The following is a 19,562-nucleotide window of genomic DNA, read 5'->3' as shown; positions in this document are numbered from 1 at the left end:
CTATGGCAGGCTGGAGATGGTAAGGATGATTTTGAACAGCATAAAGGTTTTATTCCTTAGGGGTCAAATGTGGGAAGTCTTGGATGTGGGCTGGCCCTGGTCCTCCCTGTTTTGCGGTGATGACAGTGGCAGTAGGTGGCCAAGAGCACATTTGAATTTGCCCTTTGGAACCCTGTGTTATAGAAAATGCTTTTCACATTTTATTTTGTCAAGGCCAGAGTGCCCCCAGAAGCACATTGTAGGAGATCTCTAAGTTAGATATTGGTTGGGCTTCTCTGACAAAAAGGCGTGAACAAAACTCTGCTGGCTATCATCTCCCTCCTAGGGACAGAACGGTCGTGTGCATGAAGTGCATTTTCCGACGCTCCGGCCCCACCCAGATGTGTGTCTGTTCCAACTATCACTAGCCTCTCTGAGAGGGGCCAAGATCTCCACCCTATGTACTCAGGGTGGCTTTCAAATAGGATAGTTTGCTGGGGGCCCTGCAAAGTCTCAGGCTGCAGACGGGTGTCCTTCCACTTTGGGCCACACTCCAGGCAGCTGTGGAGGAAAGTCCCACTTTTGACACAGGCGAGACCTTGTCTGACACACAGGAGACCCTCTGCACCGGCTTTTTGCCTGGGTAAATGAATGAAGAGAAGTCACCTACAGCTTCAGCTTGGTGTCTTTTGGGTTCTCAAGCCACCGGCTGTGCCCCACCACCTCGGCACTGGCTCCTCTCCCCTTGAGCCCCAGGTCTGGCCCTTTCGAGCCACATCCTCTAAACCTCTCTGCCCTCTTGGAAGGGGTGGGTGAGCAAGATCTTCTGCTGCCTTCACCACCCTCAGACCCCCACCCTGGTCTGCTTTTTAAGCTTTGTTGTTGCATAAACTCGTAAGTGAGCTGCTCAGTGCCCGTTAGAAGCTTTGGTTTTGATTCAGATGAAAATCTCTTAATAAATGTTTTCAGATACATAAACCAATTTAGGTGTTTGAGGAGCAGAAACAAATAAACCTGTAATTAATTCCTTCTTTCTCTTATGGTTTTTAAATGCAATAATCCTAATTCTCCTTTGTCAACATGGCTCCTCTAGCTACTACAAAAAGTGTCAGAAAATGTAGGAAAAAAGGATAAAAAGTAATACATAAGATCGCATCTTGTACCAACTGATACATCTATACACTCTATTACAAAGGGAATAAATGAAGTCCAAGGGACAGAAAAGAAACACTAGGAGAAAATTTAAAAAGCATTACTTCATTTTAAATAAAATATAGATGAAAAGTTCTTTATTAGAATTTATATTACTGCCCATATTTGCAACCTAAATGAGGAGAAATGAAGGAAGGTAGAGAATTCACTGGAGTTCTCACTTCAGTAGTCACAGTTAACTTCCCTAATTCATAAACAAAAGCCACAGCTTAACTCCAGCCCACGTGTTGCACCCCACCCCAGGTTGGGGGAGATACCTTACAACAAAGGTTAATCCTGCTTTGATGCTTTGTGTCTCAGCAGTGTTAGGTCCTAAGAGAATGTGGACCATGACCCTAACATGCTCATATTCACAAATGAATTACATTGGAAGTTAATATTAACCGATAGAATTCACTTCATTCAACAATTATATTTTGAATTCTGCAACATGCTCTTGTTCCATGATACTGTGGTGACCAAGACCAGCTCCTACCCTTTGGAGCTTTTACTGGAGCAAACGGGCCAAAACAAAACAGAACAAAATTGATTGTCATCAAAGCCATAAAGGAAAGGAATAGAGAGATGGTGGGTAAGAGAACCTGTGTGAGGGGCGCTATGTTAGTAAGTGTGGCCTAAGGAGGAAGACCTCTCTGAGGAGAGGACATCGTGAGTTAAGAGAAGCCAAGAATTGCAAAAGCTCCCACAGAAGAATTGGTTTCAGATGTCGGAGGCACAGAAGCAACCTGCACCGCTCGAACCTCGTAAAACAGGGGGAGAAGGAAATGGGATTGGCCGGCAAGGAGGGATCAGGACAAACCACAGAGAAGGTGAGATTTTTATTCTAATTTCAGTAGGAAAGCATGCAAGGGATGTTAGCAGGGAAAGAATGTGATCTGATTTCCAGGTGAAATGTCAACAATTCCTAAACAGAGCTCTAACAATAACGACGGTTTTATCTTCTAAGAGATGCCAATGCCGATCCCCAGATACCTGCTGGGTGTCTGCACATTATCTTAGCAACTCAGGAGGCTCTCACAGCGTCAGCCTCTTGAAGTTTGAAAATGTCTGCATCACCAGGGCCCTGAGTTGATCCACATCCCAGAATATGCCAGGTAAGAATGCTCTTTTCTTTCATCTCTGGGTCAGGGACCAGCAGGATTTTCCTCTCTGTTTATATCCAGGAAAGTAACTAACTCCTGCCACCAACCTAGATGATGAGCTACCCATGGAGTTACAGAGGCCTGGGTCCCTGGCCCTGATACCACATTCCCCACTCTAGGCTTGCACAGAGGGAGCCCGGCAGGGGCAGACAAGTCTGAGGTTCTGTGTCAGACGTCAGGCCCGGAAACAGACTGTTGCTAGTAAAACAGCCCACAAGGAACATGACTTCAGCAGCTGTGCTTTGGGTGCATTCTCTTCCTTCTGCTTTTGGCTACCATGCTGATAGCTTTTTTACAGATTCTGGTATCCTTAGCACATAAATAAAAATATCTACCCTGGATTCTTACCTGATCACTTTGGCTAGGGGTGAAGGTGAAAGGAAAGGAGGCGAATTGTATTTAAAATGGAATGGGCTGAAGATACATTATTGTGGTGGAGATCCTCTCTTCACGGTTGACCACACAAACTTTCCAGACTTGCAAATAGAGGTGACGTGATTCCCTCTATGACGTGAGGCCATAGTAGGGCCTCAAGAAACTCAATATGATATTACTTAATATTGATGAGGGTTTTTTTTTTTTCATGCATGCCTTCCTTAGTCTCTGGCTCTAAAGAGGGTTAGTTAGACTTATGAAGGACCATCCAATGAGCAGGAGCCTAAATCCCAGGTCTAATTAGTAATGCTGTTTAGCTTAAGAGGAGCTGACATGCCCTTTGCAGGGCTTTGCATTGGTAAAGCCCGTGGATCGATATCAGTGTAAAGGTGGTTTCTCTCTGTTTTGTCTAGGAAGACAAAACAAAAGAAGAAGTTTTGTCCAGGAAGTTTTGTCTAGGAAGAAGTTTTGTCTAGGAAGACCAGAAAGATGTGTTTCTTCAAAGTGGGTGAAGGTGTAGGCAACAACCATTTTTCACAGGAAACATTAGCTGACCCATTACATTTTTTAAACACAGATTTATTGGGTAAGATTGTGTGAATGTGTGCCTCTGGCGAAGTTCTCAAGGGTTGTCTTTTTTTTTTAATGGGAAGAAAATTCCTCTCAGCCAAGGGCGAGGAAACGATTTCAGTCAATAAAGAAATGGGTATGGCCTGTAATGTAACCCATGCAGTAATTGTAGCCAGAGACAGCAAATGCAATCACCGAGAAGGCTTCAGCCAGAACCAGCCTGTGACAGGGGGCCCCCAGATAGCTGTGCTTTCATCTTCACGGCTCCCGATGCAGGAAAATACCGTCAGATGACTTTCAAGTCCTAAATTTCTTTATGATTTATTAGGAAGGAATGAGAAAATTATAGACAGCCCTAAAAATTGAATAGAAGAGGAAATTCTTCTCGGTTTACTTAGAAAGGAAATAATTAAATTCTTTTGAAATGATCTTTTATCTTAAAGTACAAAAAAAAAAAAGAGGGACTTGGGGAAGGAAGAGACCAGAGCTAGGACACAAGTGGTCAGATCAAATCTCTACAGGCCGGTTGCTGAAAATAGGTTAGATTAAAAGCTGGATTGAATTAGGTCACCTTAGCACTTTAATCAGGGAGACCATTGACCACATGTGACATCGCTCAATATTTGGCTGTTGCAGCTGAAGGAAGGAAAGAAGAATGCGTTGCTGTAGTAGCCACTGTGGACGCACATCCAGGCAACGCACCTGATGATTGGGGGGTGTTAAGCATGGTCATTGTGCCCAAGACCCTGCATTTGCCCTCCTCAGGTTCCTTCCTCTGCCTCTCTCTGTCCTGTTCTGTGCCTGGGGTCAAGTTGTTCGTGCTCGTGGACAGCTAGCTGCCTGCTGCTTGGGTTGGAGACCCGAGCCTGCTTGCTTGGGGATTTCTCTGCTCTGTCCCTACACCTCTCCTTATCTCCAACAGGCAGCATCCTGCCTGGTCACTGCTTTCAGGACTCCAGATCTCAGGGGGCTCTGAAAACAAATCACCTCCCCCTTGCCTTTCAGCCCTGGGAGTGATAATGGCTCTTTGCTCCTGCTCATCTCCGGATGATGCTTCACTGGGCTGTTCGCTCCCTTCTCTGACCCACACCGCTCACAACAGCCCGTTCATTGCTTTCTCTTCACTTAAACCACTTGACTAGAACTGGATTTCCTGCCAGGACACTGGCCCACACCATCCTGAATACATTTTCACAAAAAAGACTGCAACTCTATTCTAAAGCAAATGGTTGTGTCACACCATTGGCACCTCATCTGGTGTCAATGCCTTAATGTGAAAAATAATGTGACATTAGTACAGAACCCAGACTGGCAGTTCATTTTTGTCTCTAGGCATTTTCACCTGGAAGCTCATGGTTTTTATCTGCCTGTCATAGGAGCCTGGGCCAGCGCCCCCAGACAGCTGCTGGAAGACAGACATTATTGGGGACCAGGCGGGAAGGGGCAGGGCAGCAGCGGTCAGCTGCAGCGAGCTCTCCTATTGGGGTTGGGAGAGCTTATGGCTCTAAAAATAGCTTCCAATTTATAAAGGAATTGAAATTTTTGATTCTCTCCCTGGGTATGAATAGGTGGCCAAGATGAGAAAAAAAGACAGTAGAGAGAAAGAAGAGAAGAAAGCAAGTGGGGAGAGGAATGGTGGAGGGAAGGGAGAGAATGGGAAAGAAGGGGATGGGGAGGGAAAAAGAGAGAGCTACTAATTCGTCCTTCAATTTTAGCCATGGCTAAATAAAGTCTCTTTTATTGAAAACTGAATAATATTACTTGCAGAATTACTGCCAAGATTTTTGTCTGGAGAAGGAGGCCAGCCTACACAGACCCTGAATTTCCATCCTGGGGCTCTGAGGCCTCTCCCGAACTCCCTATCTAAAACACCCCTGCTCCTCCCTAATCCTCTGCCCCATGACCTGTCTGATTTTTTTCTCTTGGTACTTAACACAGCCTGTCACTCCATTACGGGACTTAGGTATCTGTCTGTTGTTGGCCGTGCCACCTGGCCTGCCAGCTCCATGAGGCCAGGTGTGCTGTCAGCAGGACGAGGTAGAGGGTCGACACGGAGACCAGAGGGGGATACACATGGGAATCCAGCAACCTGCAGCAGCCAGATGAATGGGTGGCAGTGACCGAATGAACAGCTGTGATTACATTTTGTCTCAGAAAGTCTGAATTGAGGACACTTTCTAATTTAAAAGCCAATCTCCAAAAATTCCTCTCTGAGAAAACCCGAGTCAGGGCTGGATTCCCATGTTGTTTGTGGCAGAGAATGAAGTGTCTCTTTTCTCATCCTTGGTGCTTATTTTCTTCCTATGAAAGTAAGAAAGAAAGGACTCCAGATGGAGAGCCTCGCATTGTCGGCAGATTTAGAAAAACTCCCCTGGAATTTGTATGGGTGATGCAGTTCGGTGCAGACTGACAAGTGAGTAATCTTCCTTCTTATCGCTTTAATTTCAGGCTTCAGAGATGCCCAGCTCTGTTGTCCAAAGAGTTTTATTAAAAATCGGTGAGGAGAGAAAAGAAGTCTCTGAGGGCCTGTCTGATTTCATTACCTCTGACAGAGCACACAGCCGGAGCAGGGCCCCAGAGGACCAAGGAGGGCCGTCCACGGTGCTGGGTGATGCAAAGGCATCCGGAGCCGCCGATACTGACTCCAGATGTCCTCGTCTGCTGGCATCTCTCACAGATCCCGGACTCTCCGTGTGTGACCCGGTGTCGACTTCTTAATCATCAACCCCCAGCATTCTAGTCGGAAGATGAACATCCACAGATCCCCAACCCTTCATTTGTTTCCTTAATGTAACTTCTACTGTTGCTCCTCTCATTGGCAAAACTCTGTTCGCTAGTGGTTTTCTCTGTAAGTCCTATTTATTCCCCTGCAGCTTTTGTGGATAGCCTGAATCCGGCATTCTGCAAAGAGGGGGTGCCACCATTGAGACTGCAATCCAGACAACAGTTGAATCCTCTAAGGTCTGGATACAGACCGCACAAGATCCTGAGAGGCAGGGATTCACCAGATGCCACCAACTAAAATGGAAGAAGAGACTGGCTTGTATGTTCCATAAGAAGAAGCACTTGGTCACATAAAGATAGCTACACAGCCAAGCAAGCTGCCTTCTCCCATACATATTTTTCTGGTTGCTAAGAGAGATCTCCAGCCTCAAAAGTGGCCCTGAGGAAAGATGCCCGGTGGAGTTTCAGGAAGGTGTGGGATGAACACAGAGAGTAAAGAGCCCCGGACGGGCCATCAGGATGCCTACTCCAGATCATTCTCTGGCTCCACCATGGACTTTCTCAGCCCTAGAGACAGGTTACTATCAATTGAGAGCTTTTTAAAAATACTGGTGCCTGGGCAACCCTCCAGAACAATTAAAATAGGATCAGGTTAGAATCTGTGTTGTCATGCCAAATTCTAGTAGAATGTGTAAGGTTATAAAAGGTTTGGGAGAAACTCAAAGTTAATGCAGATGGTGAGTGCCTTCAGTCCCCCTCCCCATCCTTTTCCCCTTAGAGTGTGGGCATGGCATCGCCTAAGCCTAGGGTTCAAGGCCAGAGAGGAAGGCAGAGCTAGATGGCAGGAGCAGGAGGACCAGCCCCAGAACTCTGTCCCAGTTTCATCGCTGCCTGGGAAATCCCTGCACAGTCAGCCAGGGCAGAGAAACTGCCCGGCTTACCCAAGTCCCCAAGCCCCTACCTTTGATTTTTGGTGAGGGTCACGGTCACCACCAAAGATAAAAGGATTCCTCCCTCCCGCTACCAATCCCTTTGACTTTATCTACAACTCTGTCCCTGCTTAACCTACTTCCTGTGATTGCAGGAGAAAGGAGGGTAGGTAGCTTTTTTTCCTGATACAATCATTTCCAACTCCAGATGATCTGACTTAAGGTTTTTCAAATTTATAATGGTGTGAAAGCAACACACATTTAGTAGTAACTGTCCTTGGGATTTGGGATTTTGTTTTCCTGGACTAGCAATGTGCTTTGTGTTGCCAGGCAGCGACCGTCAGCCAAGCGATCAGGAGGGTAAACAACCAACACTCCACAGGTCACGGGGTGGCCAGCACTCGTTGGATGTCATGCTTTGTGTTTTCTCATCACATCATGGCTACAAAATACCCATCTCTATCTCCTGCTTCTGGAGAGAAGAGAAAGGCAATTACCCTTGAGAAGAAACTCAAGGTAATTGCTCAATTGTGGGCTAATGTAAGTGTCCTGAGCACGTTTAAGGTAGGCTATGCTATTCAGTGGGTTGGGTGTACTAAATGCATTTTCAACTTGCAGTATTGACAATTTTCCAGGGCTTTATCAGGATGTATCCCCATCACAAGTCAGCATAAGCATTATATAAGTCACCGCAAGCAATGCCAGTGTGTTAGGGGGCCATGTTAGACTTGACAATGTTGACCTGAAAAACATCCAAACCTGCAAAAAATAACTTTATAGGCTTGTACATGAATGAAACTGATGACAGTTGGAGGGAAGTGACATCTGAAATGCTCCAGAGAATCAAAGTGCTGCAGTTTGTTTTATGCATTTGGAATTAGGAGTGAATTAAGGAGGATTACATGAAGGTGGAAGAAAGTAAGACGGGGATTGGGTTACAGCATAGTTAAGATTATGGGTTCTCTGGAAGGTAGTTTTTCTTCTGAGGGGTCTAAAAGAGGCATTTCAAAGGTGTGTTCATCTAGAGGCACAGAAACAATGCACAGGGCCATTGCTTAAGGCAGAGAGGAACTTTTTACCAAAGAAGTTATATACTTTGGGCATGACTACCCACCGTGGCCTGCCCAGCGAGGAATGTATGATCAGAGCAGCCGGTGAGGCTACTTCCCACAGAGCCTCTTCCACCACAGCAACGACCCAGTTTTCCTACACAGCGTCACTGTCCCATCCGGTGGGCTTGCGAGGTGCACTTGTCTGTGCAGCTATACACAACGACCCTGAGGACACCATGACTAGACAAGCAAGCCACAGGCACAGAAGTGCAAGTGATTGGATGAATACACACACTTGCACGCTCATGTGCAGGCACAGCCCATAAGCTACCACCACGGCAAGGAAAGGAAAACAGCACCAACAACAAAACCAGGAGAGGGACCTATTTTAACCTCGCCTAATCATACAGTTCTATGAAATCTGTGATTTCGGTGGCTTCTTCTTCAGGCCTAGAAATTATGCTTCCCTTTGACAAGCTGATGTAGCATTTAAATGACACATTCAGCACTAGACTTCAGTGTTCTGTTTCACTGTAGGATAGCAATAGAGACTGGATCCATATACTAGTGTCTAATTCTCAAGTTACATAATTAGTAACTCTACATCATGAAAAAAACTGAAAGGGAAAGTCCTGCTACAAGACAGTGTCTTGTTAGGAGTCAAAGCTGAAGTTATTCTGCAGGTTAATACATCTTTTTTTAGTTCCAAGGCTTCTTTAATCCCAAGTTGTTATTATTTGTTTGTTTCTTTGCTTTTATCATCGCCATTATTGTTATTACTATGTGATCACTGTCAAGAGAATGTTGCTCTACCAAGTTGAAGGTCAGAGAGTGGGAGGGAGTAAGTGTGAAACTGGCATCATCTCAAAACTGCAGCAACTTGTATCTTCTGAGAAGCCCTTCAGAGGGGAGGTGTTTTCTGTCCTAATGTTCACGAGGCCCCAGTGCATGTCACAGTTCACTCTGGTGAATACCAAAAAAGGGGAAAGACAGTTCCATCAGCCAGAAGGCACTACGTCTGTACTGGGCTGTGTTGACCAATTCCGTTTACTTCTCATTTTGGTTCTTGAGTTACATAATGATTCTTTCTCACCCACGGGCTCAATATATCTTTTCCCAGAACATGTAATCTCACAGTTCACTCAACAGGGCCGTACTTTAGGTCTCTCATCTTCCTGAAAGTTTGGTTCCAGCTCGCTGACCACTTCAGAAGACCCACAGAGGTCTGCTTACAACAGGTCGTACTTGGGGACTGACTGACTTAGGCAGCAACTGGAGCCAGAGACTTCAAAATTTTGTTTTCTCTGAACAAAGAGAAGTTCCTCCTTCAGTGAAAAGCGTCTCTTGACAGAGCTAACCAGTGAAGTCGGTCCAGTGCTTTCTCGGAAGGCTTTTTATCTCCTCTCTGGAAAGCACCGAGGGGCTTTCCGTCCGTGGCAGGGTTGCACCCTGCCTTCCTTCTCCTCTCACTCTGGACACACACACACACACACACACACACACACACACATCTGCTGCCAGCCTGCCTGTTTGCAGCCGGCGTGTCCTTTTGCTGTAGCACACAGAGAAGATGAGAATAGTATCATCATCTACTGACGTGTCTTTTCAAGTTTGAGAGCCGCGTTGGCAACTGCAACCACAACAAACAGTCCACATCGAGGGCTCTCAGCTCTGCCTCAGACGTGGACTTCAGGCCAATTCAAATATTTCCGAAACACCTCTCAGAGCCAAATGCTCAGCTCCAATGCACTTAAGGGGCAAACACTCAGGTCGTCATCTCGGGGAGCTGTTCTGAAATGGCCCTCCCCATTAGTGTGGATGACATAAGAAGATAACACTTCATCGATTTCTAGTTACTTCTAAGTCTAGTCCCTGAGATTTTTGGCTATGCACAAAGGTTAACACTCCATACCAGTTATGTCACTGGGTATAGTGCGCTACTAAAGCGATTAACATTTAACAGAACCAAACAATGCACAAACTGCTTTTATATCCATTGCAACTGATGTAAATGTGAGAAATGGATCCATGTAAAAATCACATGACTTTTAAGAGATTAAAATGGTCTGTCCATTCCAAGAAACGACTGGCACTCTCCCCGGGTGCCACTGAGTGAGCTGCGCTTTCCAGAAGAAGTTTCCAAACATCTACGCTTACAACAATGCTCCTTCTAGATTTTCCAAAACAGTTTCAATTTTTATTAATTTGTCTTCTTGATGTCATAAGTACCCCTGTACTTGTCATACTGGGTGCTGTGTATTTTTAGTTTGTGGTCAGCATAGTTAATGCTCACTGCAACTTTTGGTGCATACCCAGGCCTCTTGAACTTAAAAGAGGTCCCAGACCCTCCTGAACTCTATTTAAAGTACTATATTTTTTAAAAGGCAAGGAAGAATTGCAAAAGCTGTGTTATGATTTCTTGGCATTTCACAATTTAACACTTTGACCTCCCCATACAATGTAATATAACCGTGCTATTCATAAGAAATTAATAATTTGGTGCACACCCAAAGACACACTAGTATACCCTATGTATGGGGCAGGTTTCAATCTTGCCCTTAGATCTCTTTATCTTAGGCTAGAGGTTCATTTGAAAATAATGTTTAACATCTAAATGGAAAATGCCTCATGATGTTGGTATCATAGGGGAGGAAACAATCATTTTCCCTCTATCCTTCTAAGCCCTTGGCTGGGGCCCCTATAACAAAAGACAGATTAATGAGAGAAAAACGAACAGTTTACTAACATGTATATCTCATTTATACATGGAAGGTACCTAAGCCAGGGAAATGAATAACTCAAGGAGGTGGTTTAGAATGTATCATTAGTCGTGGCTGGTGTAGCTCAGTAGAGATTGAGCACGGGCCTGCAATCCAGAAGGTTGGGGGTTTGATTCCCAGTCAGGACATGTGCCTGGGTTGCAGGCCAGGTGTCCAGTACAGGGCTAATGAGAGACAACCACACACTGATGTTTCTCTCCCTCCCTTTGTCCTTTCTTTCCTCTGTCTCTAAGAAATAAATTCTACATTGGTGCCTTCTCTGTCAATGAGCCTCTGGTGAAATTATAATAGTTATTCTTCTCTTCCTGGTATACAAAGGGAGACATCCTTACATGTGAAGATTTCCTTTAAAAATATAAGTATCTTTTATAAAAAGGTAACTTTTATTGTGTTTTCAGAACATCTCTTACGTGGGCTATTTCACATAATAAACAGCTCAAAATAATCCTATGCATGAGGCATATATTGCATTGGCGTGTTCTGGCCTCCTACAATACTAAATGCCCTTCTGGCCTTGGGATGAGAGGCCTTGGGGTGAATGCTAATAAAGCAGCTCTCAAAAATTACCGCGGATCCCAAGAAAATGTGGTCCTGAGCCCCCCCCCAATGTCTCCAGAATCAAGGGCAGGGGCCCCGCAGAAAGAGCGGGGTCCTCCTCCCTCCCGGCATCGGTGCTCACAGCCTGGGGGGGGGGGGGGCGGCTGGGGGAAACCCTGCAACCTGGAACCAATTCACAGGCAGAGACACTTCTGAAACTGCCTGCAAGGCTGTGAGAGCCTCGACTTTGGGCTCTGTTCCACGGCAGCCTTCAGAGGAGCAATAGGAAAGGCTCAAACAGGATCAGCTTCCCGCCTGCGGCTGGGCGTCCTGTGGCAAAGGCAGGGGACTGCTGGCCCGTGATGAACTGCCTCCCGACCCCACTCGGAGCAAACTTGTTAACGGAAAAATCCAATCTTCCTGTGGAGCCGTTAGTCACCAAGCCCAACTCTGACAAGATGCTGGTAGTAAGTTTTAGGAAAGTCTTAAAACACGGGAATAAAAAGGTTCTTACATACATATCATAGATATCATATAGCTTACATTTATATATCATGTATCACATATGCCAGCATTTGAAATCTCTGCCCTCACAGGCTTTACTCTTGAGGCTAACAAAATTGTGGTCAAGGGCTCTCTACCAACTTCAGTGAAGGAAATTTAACATGGCAGCAGGTGGTAAAGAAAATGCAGGAACCCCTGTAAGTTCCTTCTCTTGATCCCCCAATCCTTGAAAGCAGGGATCGGTGCTGACTTCAAGGGACATCCTTTCTTAGTTGTGACCCTAGCCCCTCCCCCACAATGCTGTCTCACCAGGGCTAGGGACACTTCATTAGTAAAGCTTTGGGTCAACGGTGCTTCTGATCCTTAACCCTGCGTTTATTTTAAGGATTAAAGAGTGGAGGGGTGTGAAGTAAGGGATCCTTGGAGTTTAAACATTGTCTCAGACCCACTGCACCAGGCAGCCTTGAAAAGCCTGCAAACCACAGGTCACATCGGCCATGCAGCCTGCCTGTGCACAGTCCCTCGCAGACCCGCTCACAGCGGTGAGCAGCGAATAAAGTCGACCGGTGACAGCTGTCACCAAGCACTCATCATGTGCCAGACACGGTGCTAAGTGCTTTTCACACATGAAATTATTTAATCCTCTCAACTCCTGAGAGATTTATAATATTACTTTCCCCCTTTTGGCAAGAAAAGAAACTGAGGCTTAGGGAGGGTGAGGTCTCGTCCAAGGTCACGATGGCAGTGTTGCGGAATGCAGCATTCAGAACCATGCTGTCTCACTCCAGAAAGGGAAAACCAGCTTCTGAAATTCTCAGTCATCCGGCACTGAACAGAGTCTAAAATGTTGCCTCAGTTTTTATTTCTTGTTTTATAATTCTCCTCCCTGCAAACTCCAAACTCCCTGAGGTAAAAACTGGATTTTCTAATTCTTAGTGTTCTTCAAAGTGCCTAACACGGTCATGTGCACAATCAGGCAATTTAAAAATAAGTGCATTAAGGAATCTGAAAGAGGATAGGTAAATTACTAATTATCAAGTAAGCTGAAGAAAAAGTAAGCCTACCAAAATAAAAATAGATGAGGCTTTATCTTCCCTAGTTCCCAGGCTGTGGGTCATTCCCAAAAGGCAAACTCCAAGTCTACCTTGAGTTCTAAAGGACGACAATATCTTGGTCAGCTTAATTAACTTTCTGAAATAGCTACACTGTGAATGAAGAAAGTGGTGGAAGCCTTCCACAGCATCCCAAATATGCCCGTGGGAAAAGATTCTAGCAAAGCTCTCATGTAAATCAAGCTCACTTCCATAAGCCCCAGAGTCTCACAGCTTCAGAGACACATCCTTTCATCTTTTTTACTCTTTCCTGAGGGCTTATAAGTTCTGCAGTGGCCAGAGGGCAGACGTCACAGAAGCATGGCCCTGGTGCACGCGTGAGCAGAAGAAGGGCTGTGCACAATCCCGATAGAGCAAAATCAGCAGCAAAATCCTTTAAGCAAATACCCCAGGCAGAAGCGCCAGGGACCAAGGTCCCGGAATGTTCGTAGAATGCAGTCTGCAAGGAGAGAGAAGCACTCGAACATCACAGCCTAAAAGAGAGCCCAGGGAAAAGGGTGTACTGCTTCTCTCCCAAGAGGGCCGCATTGTGTACGCTGTCCCCTTTTGAGCAGTGTGCTTGCACACATGCCCGTGCCCGTACACAGTGCCCATACAGAAGCACGCACAACCACCCTAACTCTTCTCAGTGCCCTGTGGCTCTTCTTTATCAAAGCACACAGCTGTGATTCTCCTAGAAAGTACTGGACTCCAAGCCACCATCTCCATTCCTGGGGGCAGTTCCACACAAAACGGTAGAAATCGAGGAAGGTTATGTTACCAATATGTTAAAGTGCATAAAATCCCCTCTCCCCCTGGTCCTCTAGTGATTTAGCAGTTCCTGTCACCTGGATTTTGCTCCTCCTCCTTCATATACACGAGTAGGATGTATCACCCTTTAAGGCATCTTTCTGGGGTGGGGGAGACTTCCATTCCAACAGCGGTCTGGCTGGCACTTCTGGATGTAATCTATGGCCAAAGGCAGAGCCCAGCCTTTGGATGTGGTTTCCCTCCCAGACATGGGTCTCGGCCCACAGTGCACATCTGTGCTCGTGGCCCACGGAAGGCAGGGCCACCTTCCCAAATGCTTCCTGAGTGGGGACCCTGGCTCCTCCCCTTGGGAGATGTCACAGCCTGCCACTACGCTCCAGTTGCTCCCACTGTAACCCGATATGTTGCCATTAGGAGCCTGATACTGGGTTGGTTTTTCAGAAAATGAAAATATTTGCTTCCAACTCCAGTTACCATCTGTCTGCAACTTTTACTTCTATCCATACGCCAGCTTGAAACTGCGACTGTAGCCTTTGGGTCTTCCTGGACTTTCACAACAGACTCGTCACCAATTTCCTCTTGGAATCTTTTGATTCCAGGTATAGTCCACTTTTTTTAAAGGGCTGCACATTGTATGTCACTGCCAGGCCTCCATGGTGGGGACCAAGAAAGAGAAAGAAAGGATCGGAAATTAAAATGTGAGAAATCTGGCTCTGACATTGGGCATTGTCCCTCAAAGTAAAAGGTTGCCGGTTCAATTCCCAGTCAGGGCACATGCCTAGGTTGCAAGTTTGGTTTCCGGTCAGGGTGCATACGAGAGGCAGCCGACCAATATTTCTCTCTCACATCAGTACTTCTCTCCCTCTTTTTCTTCCTCCCTTCCCCTCTTTCAAATTAATTAGTTAATTAATTAATTAGAGTATGAGAACTCTGTAATCCTACAAAATTCATTGCACCTTTCAGAATATAACTGGGTAGACTGGAGGAAAAATTATTTATGCTATCAAAGACAGCAAATGAAAAAATAAAATAGGATTCTTAAAATACTTCTGGAAGATAATGACATACCAGAACAGAAAGAACACTGTGTAAGAAGGGATAAAACAGCCCTGGCTGGTGTAGCTCAGTGGATTGAGCGCAGGCCTGTGAACCAGACAATCGCGGTTCGATTCCCAGTCAGGGCACATACTGGGGTTGCAGGCATGTTCCCTGTAGGCCAGTTCCCAGCAGGGGACGCATGAAAGGCAACCATACATTGATATTTCTCTCCCTCTCTCCTTCCCTTCCCCTCTAAAGACAAATAAATAAAATCTTAAAAAAAAAGAAGGGATAAAACATGTGGACATTTTAAAACTTCTAGGGATGTGTAATACTTAACACTATCTCTAAGAAGAAATGAGAGGCTAAGAAATGCAGTAATGATGTTGGTTGGGATATTAGTAAAACAAGCTTGCTGCAAAGCAGGTGTCAAACAGAAATACTCAGTTCTGACCTGTAGGCACATTAGCAGTCAGAATCACTGAAGGCATTTGTAGGTGTCAAACAGAAATACTCAGTTCTGACCTGTAGGCACATTAGCAGTCAGAATCACTGAAGGCATTTGTATTCAGGCTGGTATAAGGAAAAAGCCCCTGGTTGCCCCGCTATTTGCCCAGGCTTTTCATTCATCATTTCTTGGTGATCAAGAAAATGATCAAAATAGGAGGGTGCTCTAGCAGAAAATACTCTGTGATCTCAATACCCTATGTCACCAGGGAGGACATAAAAGTCTAGATTGGATGGTGAGGTGATGGAAGAGAGAGGGACTAATCTAGCCAACCTGTCGAGAGTAGCTGAAAAGTCAGATGCACGATGTAGCGAGGGTATGAAACGATCAGACAGGATTCAGCCACCCAAGGGCAGAGGGGTCCACGGTGGGAATCCAGGAATCGGGTAACGATCCGATTTTGCGGGGAGCGGCACCCTGTTTGTAGACACGTAGAGGAACAAAGACATCCAGAATTTGTAGATGTTACTGTTAATAACAGTAACACAGCTGCCAGGCTCTGTGCTAAGAGCTTCATAAATTTTATTTTACTGAACCCCTACAACCAGCAAACGAGACAGGTACTATTTTTATTCCTCATTTTTAGATGGAAAAACTGATGCTCAGAAACGGTAACCACACTGGTAATTGCCAGAGTGGGGATACAGACAAAACCCAGGGTTTTTCACTGCGTAGAGTCTGATCCTGCAATATTTACCCCACCTCTTCCTCTCTGGATACCTACACCTCTAGAGCAGTAGGGATGGCCTATATTGACCTTAGTCAGTGTGGTAATTCATTGGCCACTGCTGGTTCAAAAGCTTTGAGATGGACCAGTCAGCTCCTAATTAACCATTATTAATGCAGCATATTCTGAAATCGGTCCAACCAACTGATTGGGAAGGACTGGGGTTCCAGAGATCAGGAGAAATATTCTCTCTCTTTCCCTCCCCCTCTGTCCCTTCCTTCCTCCCTCCCTCCCCCTCACTCCTACTCTCCCCCACTTTCCCCCAGAATTAAATAGAAGACTATGGCACTAATTGTTACCAGAAGCCACCATACTATCAAGTAAAGAATTCACCTTGGGGTGAAGACTTCTTTGTCGATGGCTGTATGGACAGATCCAAGGAACCTGGCTTGTTGATGACATAGTTAAACAGAAGGATCAACAAACCTAGAGGCTGCCCTACCTCTGGATTTCATTTTATATGAGCCAATAAGTGCCCTCACTTTTAAAATAACTTTGAGTTGAGTAACCATTCTCTGCAACTGCGAATATCCTAACCAATAGTCGCCCCATGAGTTCTCCTCAAAGAAAGGAAAGAGCAATCAGAGCCCTTACAGATGATCTCACTAAAGGGAGGGAGGTCATATAATGAGCCCTCTTTATAGATGAGAAGAGTTAAGTAACTCATCCTAGGTTACTTTTACCTAGTAAATGACAAGACTTGAATTTGCACCTAGGAGGGTCTGACATCAAAGCCTGTGTGCTTTCTAAGGTGCACAGTGGAAGTCTTGGTCAATAATAAAAGGCATACAACCAGAATCCAGTTCCCTGCAGAAGTTAGGCAAAAGCCCTCTGAGGATAAAGCCTGAAAAGTAATCTGTTTTAACAGCAGAGTGCCAGTTGCAGATCATGCGCTGGGCAGGGAGGGCCCTTGTATGTGGAAGCCAATGTAGCAGCAGGAGGCAGAGGCCATGATTCGCAGGCTGATTCCTGGCACACTGGATGCTGGGTGGAAGGTCAAAACATCACTTTCACACATTGGCTACTGATAAATTTTCCTGCCCTGGACAGGGCTGGCTCAGCCATCAGTGCAGAGTGTAGTAGCTCAAGTAGAAACAAAAAAGAAAGACAGACGCTGGAAAATAGGAGGGGTGGGGAGAACCTACAGATATCAGGAATAAGACGGATACAAAAGTTACAAATTGACTCTCTGCCAGATTTTTGGTTTGTCTGAAAGTGTCATCTCTCTCTGGCCAATGCTACGCTATATGCAAGTTTCTACCATCTGTTTTTAGTGCCTTTTTACGAATAACATAGTTTTCCTAAAACTAGTTACCATTTTTTCCTGAGTTCTTACACAAAAGTTATATTTGCCTCTGAAAACTCAAAGTCCTGTTTTCAGAGGGTACCTTTCCCAGTCTCCACCCATTCCAGAGTGGGCGCAGAGCCTGCCCTGTTGAACCCTGCACTACATCAGCCAGTCCCATTCACACCGCAGCTTCCTGGGCGGGGCAACGTGCAACCTGAACAACCTTGCCCACTGGTCCTGCCCAGTTCTCTACCACCTCATGTACTGGTTTGTTGAAGACTATTTTCATAACAGTGTTTGTGCCTGTTTTTACTATCACTTATGGGATAGATTGGTTGATTATTGCCACATTTGCTCAAGTAGCCCATGTAAGGGAAAATGTTCTGACTTTGATTTAACAAGTATGTGGGCTGGAATTCTTACTAGCTAGTTGGCCATGGCCAAATCAACCAACTCAACCAGTTTAACCATCTATAAAATGAGGAGAATACTATTCCTCTCATGGTACTAATGGAGGAATATGTATTAAATCAGATTAAAATGTTAAGGTACATTTTTGTTATTATTATTTTATTATTAATATTATCAAAATCCCTAGCATGGTGTCTGCAATGGAAAACATCCTCAATGAATATTAGTTCTCCTCTCAAACTTCTATACCAATCTCAGTCCCTTCTCTTTGCAGGGGAAAAATCTGGTCCAGCACAAGCTGTATTCTAAGTGGCAAGTACCCTCCTCTGAATGTTTTTCAACTGGGTGGGTGCATTTTGAAAAGTGTGCCCCTTTTAAAAGTTCTGGGTTGAGGGAAATGGGGGAGAAGCTTTTTAGGCAAACTTCTGAAAAGTATTGCATTTTATAAATTTGTCTGTGTTCATTGTAAAGCACTCAGAGATGCATGTTTAAAAGATAAATTTTCATCTCAGCACATGGGGTTCAAGTTATATTTCTGTCTTGCTTTGTATTCTTTACCTTATTTGCTGTTGCACAAACCTGGGCGATGCGGAGAAGGGAGACATGATGATTTAAAAATCCACCCTGGAGTTCCTGCCAGTGCCTTCCTCTCTGTCCTGCGGAGGTGGAGGATCCCAGCATTCCAAAAGGGCTGTTAAGTCAAATGACTACCAGGAATCTAAAATGTTTTCCTCTAAAGAATAAAAGTAAATCAAACAGTAACCAAATAGGAAACAGAAATATTTATTGTATTGAAAAATATGACTTTAAATACACTTTGAACCATGCAAGAAAATTAATCAAATTGCTTTAGAATCCTATCTTTTTGCATTGCTTTGTTTCATAATAGACATTATGACATAAATTAATCATGTACCATATAAAATAGATTTAAAAACACGACTTTTGATTACTTCCAAAATTCAAATCGGTCTTTAATAGAAGAAAATCTGCCACTACTAAAAATATTCCAAAAAATGTGATATGTGTTCTTAAATTAATTCCAAAAAGAGAGTCCAAAAATATTTTAGAAGAGGCAATATCGCTGAAATAAATGGTTTCCCAATGTGACCACTCAATTAAATGCACAAGTTTTGCTAAGATAATCTTAAAGTCAGGCACAAATTATACATATTTAGTTTGCAGTGCATTAATTTTTCCAATATGCATCTTCATTAATTAAAAAATGTTTCAGTACAACTTTTACAAATTATTTATGAGAGGCTGTATATTCTCCAGAAAAAAAAAATTACCTAATTTGGAAATGCGTGGTAGTGGGCAAACATTTTAAACTATGCAAATAATTATAAAAATTATTTTACTTCTATAACTCCATTAATCATTAATTCCCTTGAGTCTCTTACTTTAAAAAAAAAGCCTTCCTTAAAAGGCTACTTATTCAAAAGTTATTCCTGATGAAATTCCATAAGAAGTCATAAAGCTATTAAGAAGTAGGGATGGGAAGGAAAGGAAGGAAGGGGAGGTGAAGAAAGGAAAGAAAACAAAAATTTCTGGGTGACAAACACTTTCAAATTTCAGCCAATAAATAGTAATTTCAAATAGTATTCACTGCAATAACTCTACTAAATTAAAATATATCAGACCCTTCATTTTTTTTCTCAACCTTGATTGATGATAAATTAAGATGTGTATCTTTTTTGAGCTATTATATTTGGAATTTGAATTTAGTGGTCAATTCACCCAGACTAATCAATTTCTTCAAATTAATACTGATATTTTTCCATATGGCCTCAATAGACAACTTCAAATAATTCACCAGCTAATTCAGTCAAAAGAAGCAGAGGGGTAATAAACACTAGGTCATTTATTGTGATCTCAGAAAGAGCCACAGGGTGTATCATAAATAATAGCACTCTTTTTATTT

The 19,562-nt window shown here is 44.2% G+C and overlaps 1 long non-coding RNA gene across 2 annotated transcripts; it reads left to right on the top strand.

The window, feature by feature from the left end:
* The first annotated feature begins 1,612 nt into the window (after window positions 1–1,612).
* On the top strand, window positions 1,613–8,953 carry LOC119042314 (uncharacterized). Of its 2 annotated transcripts, XR_005081206.2 has the most exons (4): window positions 1,613–2,000; window positions 2,138–2,285; window positions 5,727–6,653; window positions 7,262–8,953. It is a non-coding gene; the product is annotated as an uncharacterized LOC119042314 (long non-coding RNA). The 2 variants fall into 2 exon arrangements; XR_005081205.2 differs by having other exon boundaries at window positions 5,727–8,953.
* The last annotated feature ends 10,609 nt before the right edge of the window (window positions 8,954–19,562 follow it).

The sequence above is a fragment of the Artibeus jamaicensis genome, unplaced genomic scaffold (assembly GCF_021234435.1).
Source record: "Artibeus jamaicensis isolate MK-2021 breed Jamaican fruit bat unplaced genomic scaffold, CSHL_Jam_final contig_233, whole genome shotgun sequence".
NCBI classification, from domain to species: Eukaryota; Metazoa; Chordata; class Mammalia; order Chiroptera; family Phyllostomidae; genus Artibeus; species Artibeus jamaicensis.
The sequence above is the reverse complement of the archived record's forward strand: the minus strand, read 5'-3'. Positions and strand labels throughout refer to the sequence as shown.